Source organism: Chiloscyllium plagiosum, unplaced genomic scaffold (assembly GCF_037043375.1).
Source record: "Chiloscyllium plagiosum isolate Xiang-an unplaced genomic scaffold, Cpla_swu_hap1 HiC_scaffold_12, whole genome shotgun sequence".
Classification (NCBI taxonomy): domain Eukaryota; kingdom Metazoa; phylum Chordata; class Chondrichthyes; order Orectolobiformes; family Hemiscylliidae; genus Chiloscyllium; species Chiloscyllium plagiosum.
Window position 1 is genome coordinate 44,336,846 of NW_028270150.1, and position 11,070 is coordinate 44,347,915.

Consider the following 11,070-nt stretch of genomic DNA (forward strand, 5'->3'; position numbering starts at 1 on the left):
TACAACAGCGATATTCCAAACATCTGGCACTTTCCCTGACTCCAGTGACTGTTGAAAGATCACAACCAACGCGTTATTTCCTCCGCCACCACCCTCAGAACTCTAGGATGTAGCCCATCGGGGCCAGGAGATTTATCAATTTTTAAACCTTTTAGCTTTTCTAGCATTTTCTCTTTTGTAATGGTTACCATACACAACTCTTCCCCCTGACTCTCCTTCATTGTTGGGATATTACTTCTGTCTTCCACTGTGAAGACTCATGCAAAGTTGTTCAGCTATTTTCTTATCTCCCAGCACTAGACTTGCTGCACCAATTTGGAGCAGCCCATTGTCTACTTTTGCCTCTTGTTTATTTCTTATGTATTGAAAGAAACTTTTACTATCATTTCTAATATTATTGGCTAGCCTACTTTCATATTTGATCCTCTCCTTCCTTACTGACTCATATAATTAAATATTCATTACACTTGCTGCATAGTCATACCCTGCATGTTAAACCATCTGGTTTGTTGCACTCAGCCACAAAGTATCTATTATGAAGGTATTTCTGCTGTATACATTGCTTCCTTGCATTTCTTATAATTTTATTCATTATGAGTTATGAGATTGCAGCTGCACAATGTACATAAAGTTTAAATGGTTTATAGTCAAATCCACATTCATCCTTGACACATACAAGCATAAAACCTCTGTGCAGCTATAGTCAAAGTTTTTGTTTTAAAAATTTGTGCTAAGCTACTTCCTTGTGTCTATTGCCAATTCTACACGTACCAGTTAATGAACCTTGGTGTAATGATCTCACAAAATGTTGTCGAACTCCTGTCGGACATACAATATACGTGGTGCTTAAGGTGTAGGATAAATCACTGTGGGCTGTCAAGCCTTTCCAGATGTAGTCCCAGAAACTTCCGTCCCTGTTTCCCCAGCTCCCACAAATAGAGGAGTCTTCACAGTCAGATGATGGCTCCCAAAGGGATGCCAATTGTCCAACACCTTTTTAGAACTGAAGAAAAAAGTTTGAAATATCCAAAGGGAAGACTCATAAGAAAAAAAAGTGTTAATGTAACCCTGAAAATAAGAACCAAAATAGCTTGTTTTTTTTAGGGCAGGCACCCTTTCACTTTTCTCCCCTGCAATTAAACAAGTTGGTGGCAATCCAATAATCCAATTCACAGCTTCTACTAATACTATTCTAAACTTATTACTGAGAGTGATAAGAACAGGTTTTGCTCCAATTTATATTTCCTCACTTGCTGTCATCCATTTGTTGTCTCAAGCATAGCATTGCTGAGATCGGTAACTCACCATGTATAGGACTGCACATGCAAACCCATGTCCAAAAATTGTGCCAGCGTACAGCATTTTAAATTTAATGTTTTCAGCATTTTAAATTTAATGTTTTTAAAATGAATTCAACCTCCAATTATATAATTGAGAAAATAAGGCTTTTACCAGTAACAATTAGACTCAGTGAAAAGCAGAAAATATTTACAAACCCTGGTTACAAATGTTCCAAAACTATAAATTATTGACACATATTACTTTTGAAGTGTAAAATTCCTTACTAATTCCCATTCTTTAAAACGCCTCATCAGACTGGAGACTTGTAGAAGTTGTACCAAGCTTACTATCCGGCCAAAGTACAAGAATCTTAGAAATTTGGAGAAAGTGTAAGAAGTAAAAGTATAAATTCCAGAAATCTGAAAAACAAAATATTTAATATAGTTTAAGTTTTTTAAATACTATATGTTGTATGAAATTTCCATATTATAAATTCAGACACTAGTGTTGCTGATCAATATTTCTATACAATGTAAGGACACAGAGAAGACTAATATATTGTACCAATATAAACAAAAATAAATTGTTGCAATATATTTGAACATTAGTTTCTGAAGAATAATTACTTTAACTTCCAAGAAAATTCTTTATTAAGTATTTCATTTTATACTGTTTGATAATACAAGACCATAAAGTCCAATGATACAGCTTAACAAAAAAACTTATACGCTGCACAAAATTGTATCAGATGTATCTAGGTAACAGCTTATTAATTTCAGTGAATTATAAACATTTTAAAATACCACTAATGTGGAAAACATTTTGCTCCAAGTTTTATATTTGGCCGACCTTCTATAGGATTACTTAGGTTATGTCACTTTACCTGTCATAATTGGGAAGCTTATGAAACAGGGTTAACTTCAGAGTTATTAGATCACAATAACTGAAACCAGAATAAATCAGATTCTAAATTTATAATTATATGTTCCATGATTTTTACTGACAGTTTGAAAATTGAGTTCTATTACATTGCTTATTGTTCTATTAAATCAAAAACTGTGGTGTTGGAAAAGCACACCTGGTCAGGAAGCATTCAAAAAACAGGCAAGTCAATGTTTTGAGCATGAGCTCTTCATTAGGAATGTGAATGAGGCCCAAGGGGGCTGAAAGATAAATTGGAGGGGGTGGGGCTGTGGGGAAGGTGGCAGGAAATGTGATAGGTAATTGAAGGTGGGGGGGTGATGGTGATAGGTCGGAGTGGACAGGTGGGACCGTTCAAGAGAGTGGTGCCGAGTTGGAGGGTTGGATCTGAGAAAGGATGAGGGGAGGGGAAATGAGGAAACTGGTGAAATCAACATTGATCCCATGTGGTTGGAGGGTTCCAATGCGGAAGATGAGGTATTCTTCCTCCAGGCATCCGGTGGTTAGAATCTGATGGCGGAGGAGGCCTAGTCCTTGGCAGATTTGGAGGGAGAGTTGAAGAGTTCAGCCACAGGGTGGTAAGGTTGTGTAGTGCGCGTGTCCTAGAGACATTCTCTGAAATGTTCCACAAGTTGGTGTCCTGTCTCCCCAAAATAGAGGAGACCACATCGGGAGCAATGGACACAATAAATGACTGGTGTGAAGGTGCAGGAAAATCTCTGCTGGATGTGGAAGGATCCTTTGGGACCTTGGATGGAGGTGAAGGAGCTGCGTGTGCAAGTTTTACACCTCTTGCGGTGGTAAGGAAAGGTGCCAGGAGTGGAGGGTGGGTTGGTGGGGTGACATTGACCTAACAAGGGAGTTGCAAGGGAATGGTCTCTGCAGAATGCAGAGAGGGTTGGGGATGGAAGTATATCTCTGGTGCCGGGGTCTGTTTGTAGGTGTTCGAAATGGCGGAGGATGATGCATTGTATCCAGAGATTGACGGGGTGGAAAGTGAGGAACGGGAGTTCTGTCCTTGCTGCAATTGGAGGGGTGGGGTTCAAGGGCGGAGGTGCGCAAAGTGGAGGAAATGCGCTGGAGGGCATCATTAACCATATGGGAGGGGAGGGTATTTGAAGAATGAGGCCATCTGGATGTTCTATTGTGGAATTGGTCCTCCTGGGAGCAGATGCAGTGGAGGTGGAGGAATTGAGAGTAAGGGATAGCATTTTTACAGGATGTAGGTTGGAAGAGGTGTGATCCAGGTAGCTCTGGGAGTTGGTAGCTTGAAGTAGATGTCAGTGTTGAATCGGACGCCAGAAATGGAAATGGAGAGGTCCAGAAGGGAAGGAAGGTGTCTGAGATGGTCCAGGTGAATTTGAGGTCAGGGTGGAAGGTGTTTGTGAAGTTGATGAACTGTTCCACCACCTCGTGGGAGCACGGGTGGTGCTGATGCAGCCTTCGATGGAATGGAGGAAAAGATGGGGAATGGTGCCGATGTAGCTGCAGAAAATGGACTTTTCCTCATACCCGATTAAGAGGTAGGCAGAGCTAGGGCCCATGCAGGTGCCCATGGGTACCCTATTGGTCTGGAGGAAGTGGGATGATTGGAAGGAGAAATTGTTTAGGGTGAGGACCTGTTCAGCCAGTTGAATGAGTGTCGATGAACGGGTACTGTTTGGGTCCGCGGGAGAGGAAGAAATGGAGGGCTTGGAGGCCTTTGTCATGATGGATTTATGTGTCCAGGCCTGGATTTCCATGGTGAAGGGAAACCGAAAATCATGGAGGAGGCGGAGGGCGTGGGTGGTGAGTTGAATGTATGTGGGGAGATCCTGGACCAAGGGGAACATGACAGTGTCAAGGTATGTGGAGATAAATTCAGTAAGGCAAGAACAGGCGGAGACAACGGGTCGACAGTCCGATTTGTGAATTTTGGGTAAGAGGTAGAATTGGGTGGTGCTGGTCAAGAGGGCAGTAGGAGGATGTGTCTGTGAGTTGGTGCTGGGCTTCAACAGTGTACAGGTCAGCACGCCAAACTACCACTGCTCCCCCCTTGTCTGCTGGTTTGATGGTAAGGTGGAGTTTGAGCAGAGAGAGTGGGGGGCTGCGTGTTGTGAGGGTGAGAGGTTGGAGTGGGTGAGAGGGGTGGACAGGTTGAGGCGGTCAATATCACGGCAGCAGTTGGAAATGAAGAGATTGAGGGTGGGTAACAGACAAGCATGGGGTATCCAAGTGGATGGAGTGTGTTGGAGGTGGGAGAATGGGTCCTCGTAGGGTGGGTGGCAGTCCTGATGATAAGCACGGAGGCAGAGGCAGAAGAAGAAAAGGAAGATGTCACATGTGGTGAATTTTCCTACACCTCCACACACGTCATCTACTGCGTCTGTTGCTCCAGACGTGGTGTCCTCTACATTGGGGAGACAGGGTACCAACTTGTGGAACGATTCAGAGAACATCTCTGGGGCACACGCACTAAACAACCCTACCACTCTGTGGCCAAACACTTCAACTCCCCCTCCCACTCCAGCCAGGACATGCAAGTCCTACACCTCCTCCGCTGCCAGATTCTAGCAACCTGACACTGGAGGATGAATGTTTCATCTTCCGCCTTGGGATCCTCCAACCACACGGGATCAATGTTGATTTCACTAGTTTCCTCATCTCCAATCCCACCACCTTACCCTAGATCAAACTCTCCAACTCTGCCCTCTTGAACTGTCCCACCTGTCCATCTTTTTTCTCACCTATCCACACCACCCTATCACCATCATCCTGCACCTTCGTCTAACTATCACATTCCCAGCTACTTTCCACTAGCCCTCCCCCCTCCCATTTATCCCTCAACCCCCTTGGGCCTCCCCCACATTCCTGATGGACAGCTTATGCTCAAATCACGACTCTCCTGCTCCTTGGATGCTGCCTAACGGCCTGTGTTTTTCCAGAACCACATGTTTTGACTCTGATCTCCAGCATCTGCAGTCTTCACTTGCTCCCTGTTATTCTATGAAGACAATAATATTAGAAGATCTGCTATGTCCCTCAAAATGAATCAGGTGATGTTACTTTAATCACAAGAAGGATGTTTAAGCTGTAAAGACTTTATCTTAATATTTTTCTGTATTTTTATGGATTGAAATGAGAAGAGGACTATTTTTAAAACTAAAGATTAGGAAGAGATTATTGTATTTTTAAAAGCAAGCTACCAGCAATTATTATAAGTGCTGTCTACCTGTTGTTTGTTCAAGCAGTGGGGGAGTTACTGCAGATGATCTAGAACCTGGAGTGTGTACAAAATTAGAATTGGCCAGCAACAAATAGCTGATTGGGCTGTAGAGTGATGACCAGATGTCAATGCCTGCCAATAACTATGTGATTGCCTCACAAGTAGCTGAACAGATTGTGGATGTGAACAAGATTAGAGGGTGTCTACCTCCAGAAAGGAAGATGATATCTTTGCCCTGCCATAAAAATACACCAAAAGCCTGAAGAAAGTCAGACTTCTTTTCCCTCACCAGTTGTGGTTAACTGTAGCTTTTAACCAATAACTCAGAGACTTTTAAGTTGTAACCAGTCACTCTGTACCTCATGCAAACAAGTGAAAGTACTTGAAGAAGAGTGAGATTGCAACACAGAAAATCCTGACAAATCAAAAAGATCTTTGTGAATCATCTGGACAGAAACCATTGAACTGACTTCCCAGTTTTTCCCTCCACTCATGACACCACTGTTATTTTGCCTGTATGTTTAATGTCCCATGTGTGTGTGTGTGTGTTGGGGGAGGGGGTAGTTTTCTAAGAAAGTTAGGGTTTTAACTAATAGAGTTATATGTCAACAGTTCATAGCAGTTTATCTGTAGCTGAAATCTACCTATTTCTGATAAATAGTGATTTATGTTAAATATAGAAACCTAGTCCATGCTTTCTATCAACCTGGATGTAAAAGACAGGTAATTTTGGAAATTTTTGCATATTTTAATAAATGTTTTAACTTTTGTGATGACTCCAAAAACAGTGGGGCTTGATTTCCAGTTCATACCCTAGTGGGGCATGACAAAGCCATGTATAAATTATCATCAGTAAATGAGCAAGACAAATGTTATTTTTATTGAATTTATTTTGGGAATTTACTATTAGAATTGAGTTTATTCCATGTTTTATTCTGTGAATGATACATTCCTTTGCCTTAATACTTCTAAATTACATTCTTTTCAAGTTAAAAGGGTAGAATCCATAGTAATATGGCAATTGGGGTATACTTTACATTCCGTCCCTCTCCACTCCTCCACCTCACTCTGCAAAATAGCATAGTTGCTGACAGCAGGGGCACAAGACAGAATGGGTGTCTAGTCCACTATTTTTTCACCAACTCCCAATCTCTGCTCCATAATACAATGGACAGGTACAGCATCAATAGTCTACTCACCCTTAGGCCATTAATGATCAGTAAAGGGCCTGCTTGTACCCCCAAAACAATAACACTTAAGGGGAAGTGAAAAGGAAGGAAGGTACCTCCTTTTCCAGGCATTAGGGGAGCAGTGGTGACCTGCTCTCACGGGGGACACCTCACACCAAAATATTATCTTCCTACTTTGTCACTCTGCCATGATTTACAGAACCCATCTTCTTCCCTAGGATCCCTGATCTCTGCCGCCCAAATACCTTGGACTCATCCTTTAGTCCAGCAAACATGTGTGACAGTGCTGCTCCTTTAACAAAGTTACATTGTCCTTGGCTTTTTCTTCAGAAAGGTCATAAATAGTGATTCCAAAAAGTTTAGGTTTAAAGGGTTTTAGGGCCATTTTAATTATATCTAACAGATACTGCCTCAGACAAAACGCTTTCAAGTTATTTTTAAAAATCACTTGTACGATGAAAGGGCAATGGTCAGTTCTCCCAACTCAGTTTTTCTCTGGTTTGGTTTGATTTGGTTTTAGCAGTGGCTGTTCACTGAAAGCAGTCAGTCAGTTGTGAAGCCATTGGACCCAAAGAAGCAGGTCCATACTGATCCTCCCACTCTCTGCCATCTCTCCTGTTTGATTTTACCTTTTTTGCCAAAGGTGTTTATAGGTATTGTTGCAGGAATTTGGAATTCATCATTAAGTTGAGATAATCTATTGGGTTTTTGGACTGGTTAAGTTATTCTGTATTCTGTTCTCTTTCATTTGTGTTTCATTTGGTAATCTTGCAAATGCATTCTGTTTGGTTTAAAATGATGAGGTCTGGCCAACTGTATCCTTCTTGAATATCCACAGTACACCTGCTTAAAACAACTAGCAAAGCTAGGGTCATGGCTACTTTTTTGAAATGCTTTGAGGAGGTCTGGCTTGGTCCAGAACACATGTTCCTTCTCCTCAGCATGACATGTTGTCACAACAGTTGCCACTACTGAGTTCTGCTGCTTTAGACTGCCAATAGTGTTGAGAGCAGTACTTCCTTTCCAAGTTGCAGAAATGTCACAGTTACCTTGCCATGGCTACCCACAGCATATTATTAGTGAGGCAGCCTTTTTTTAAAGTCGATCGCAACCTATTGGCAACATGCACCCTTAAATTTCAGCCCTCGGTGTTAGACAAAGGACAGTAGAATCTTTCCCCTAATGCAGGTTCAAGTTGACAGTTAGGAAGGCAAACGCAATGTCAGCATTCCTGAAGAGTGGCATACTATGAAATGATGTCACCATATAAAAGATATTTGAACAGACCATTAGAGTAAATTTGCAATACTTTCACTGCCTGGACCATACTGGAGGAGACCTTCAGCATTTAGCAGAATGCATGTCAAGATACTTGCAGGTATGCAACATGATGCACAACTGTGAAGATACATCTGTTGTCACCACTGCTACAGTGAGCAACTCAGAAGAAGGAAGGGAAGAAGGAACAAAGATACCTCTTTCTGCATGCAGGATTAATCTGACTGTTATATCAGTAAATGCAGCCCCAGTTCCCAATTCACCATCAACTCCTCCACCATATCTTCCCTCTGTAACTGATGAGCACAATGTCCATTTGGTCACAACGCAAAAGTAAAATCCAACATATGTTTCATTAGATTTTTAAAAAAATATATTTTTATTGAAAAAATAGATTTTTAATACAACAAATACAAAACAATTCAAAACAATACAAAAAAAACAAGAAATAAAAGTTTAAAAAATCCAACCCACCCTCATATACAAATGTAGAAAAATATATAGAAAATTATATAACAAAAAACCCCAACTAACTATTTAACTAAATAAATAATAACCAACAAACTAATAAATACATCTGTTGTCAACTCAGCCAAGTAAGACACTCATACGTTCACAGTTCCTCTTTCCTGAATTTTGGACTTGCAAAATACAATTATTATGGTTATATAAAAGCCCTTATTAGTGTGGCAGATAAATCCGAGTCCAAGTATTCCAAAAAGGGCTGCCATGATTTATAAAAATTCTCAGTTTTGTGGTGTACCGTACTTGTGAGAAAATCTAAGGGAATATGTTCCATATAATCTTCTGCCAACCTGACAGGCTCGGAGGATTTTTGAATACCCAACCTAGCAAGATATTATTTCTTGAGCAGAAAGTGAGGATATTGAAAAGTATTTTCTTAGGCGCATCTGCAGGGAACAAACCAGGCAAGCCCAAAAGAAAAGCTTTACACCAAAATATCCTCTCCATTGTACCTGCCACAGCACTCCAGTATGTTTGAAGCCTACCACAAGACCAGAGACAATGGGTAAGAGCGCCCGTGTAGTCCTTTTTTAATAAAATCTCTAACTTGAAAAAAACGAGAGATCCCTGTTAGATAGCTTGTATTTCCGTGCTAACTGATCAAAGGATGTCATTGTGTCTCCCTCAAGTAAATCACCCAAGCAAGACACACCCCTAGCTACCCGTTTGAATCCTGAATCTATAATCCCCGGTTGAAAACCCGGCATACCCACTATAGGTGTAAAAGAAGCTGTTTTATCAATATTGCCTTCCCTCTGCCGAATTGCCCTCCCTGCTTTAGCAGTACTGATAACTATTGGGTTATGGCAATATCCCCTAACTGTCCTCATTTTGACCAGAAACAGCAAGGCTAGTAAGGGGGCACCTTGCCTGGGAGGCTTCGATATCTAACCATATTGAAAGAGGGTCCCCACAGGCCCAATCATTCACATAGGATAAAAGTGAGCTTAGTAGGTCCACTACTCCCAATCTGTGAGGCAGCTGCAGTTTAGCTATTTTATTGAGGAGCTGCTTACGATGCTAAATAAAAGAGCTGAACCAGCCGTTCAGTCTCCTGAATGTTTGCTTATTGAAAATCGGGGGAGCATCCCTACAGGATATAGCAAATAGGGAAGAATATTCATCTAAATAAGCGCTATTCGACCTAACCACGAGACCAGAAGTGCCTCCCACCTTTGAAGGATTTGTTTGATTTTGTCAAATAATTGAACAAAATTAGCTTTGAAAAACTGATCCAGAACTGGAGTAATGAATATGCCCAAATACACAAACCCCCCTGTGACCACTTAAATGGGAATCGATATTTGCCTTCAAGACCTAACACATTCGTAAGACCACCCATAGGTATAGCCTCTGATTTTGCAAGATTAATCTTGTACCCCAAAAAGGCACCAAACACGTAGATGCATTGTATCAGAGTGGAAAGGCACCCAATCCTGACAGACTTCCCAGTGAATTCTATGAGGAATTTATAAACAGGCCCGATGCTTGATGTGTTTAAAGACTCATACAGCCATGATTGTCTCCCGTCATCTCTGAGAGAGGCCAATAATTTGCTTATTCTTAAAAAAGGGAAGGTCACAGAGGACTGTGCTAGAAACTGCTGGATTTGACAAAAAAAATTAGGACATCGTCCGCATACAACAAAATCTTATGTAATTTTGACCCCTATTCTGGAGCTGATATATTAGGATCCCCACGAATGGCCTCAGTCAATGGTTCAATCACCAATGTAAAAAACAGTGGCGAAAGGGGATAGCTCTGACAGCTGCCCCTAAAAATGGTAAAATTGCTTAAACGTACCCCATTGGTGATGATTGCAGTGAGAGGGTCACTGCAGGGAACCTTTACCCATCTTACAAAAACTTTGCCCAAACCAAATCGCTCCAGAGTAGAGAAAAGGATGGCTATTCAACTCAGTCAATTGCGTTCTATGCATCTAGAGAAATCACCAATCCCTGTATTGACTGTTGTTGACACGCTTGAATTACATTAAGCAGACTCCTAACATTATTGGAGGATCTGCAGCCCTTTATGAAGCCTGTCTGATCCTCTTTAACAATAGAAGGTAACACAGTCTCCAGCCTTAATGCGAGAGCCTTAGGAGAGGATTTTAAAGTCCACATTTAAGAATGAAATGGGCCTGTACGAAGCACAGTCCTCTGTGACCTTCCCTTTTTTAAGAATAAGCATAATTGACCTCTCTCAGACTTGGCGGAAGACAATCATGGCTGTATGAGTCATTAAACATATTAAGCATCGGGCCTGTTTATAAATTCCTCATAGAATTCACTGGGAAGTCTGTCAGGACCGGGTGCCTTTCCACTCTGAAGCTGCTTCACAGCTTCCTGCACCTCTTGCTCTGATAAGGGGGTATTGAGAAAGGACTCTTGTTCAATGGTCACGCCCAGAAGCTCCAGATCCTTAAAATAAATTCCATTTTGGCGCACCCCTCCTCACAACCCTCAGATTGGTATAACTTACAGTACAATCTCTGGAATGCCACATTAATCTTTTTGGAGTCACATGTTAGGTTCCCAGACCCTTCCTTATTCACCGTAATGGCTTGTGGGGCACTCCTTTTCCTGGCGAGATACGCCAAGTATTTGCCTGGCCTGCCACCATGCTCATATAATCTTTGCTTTGTAAAAGTAAGCTCCTTCTTTGCTG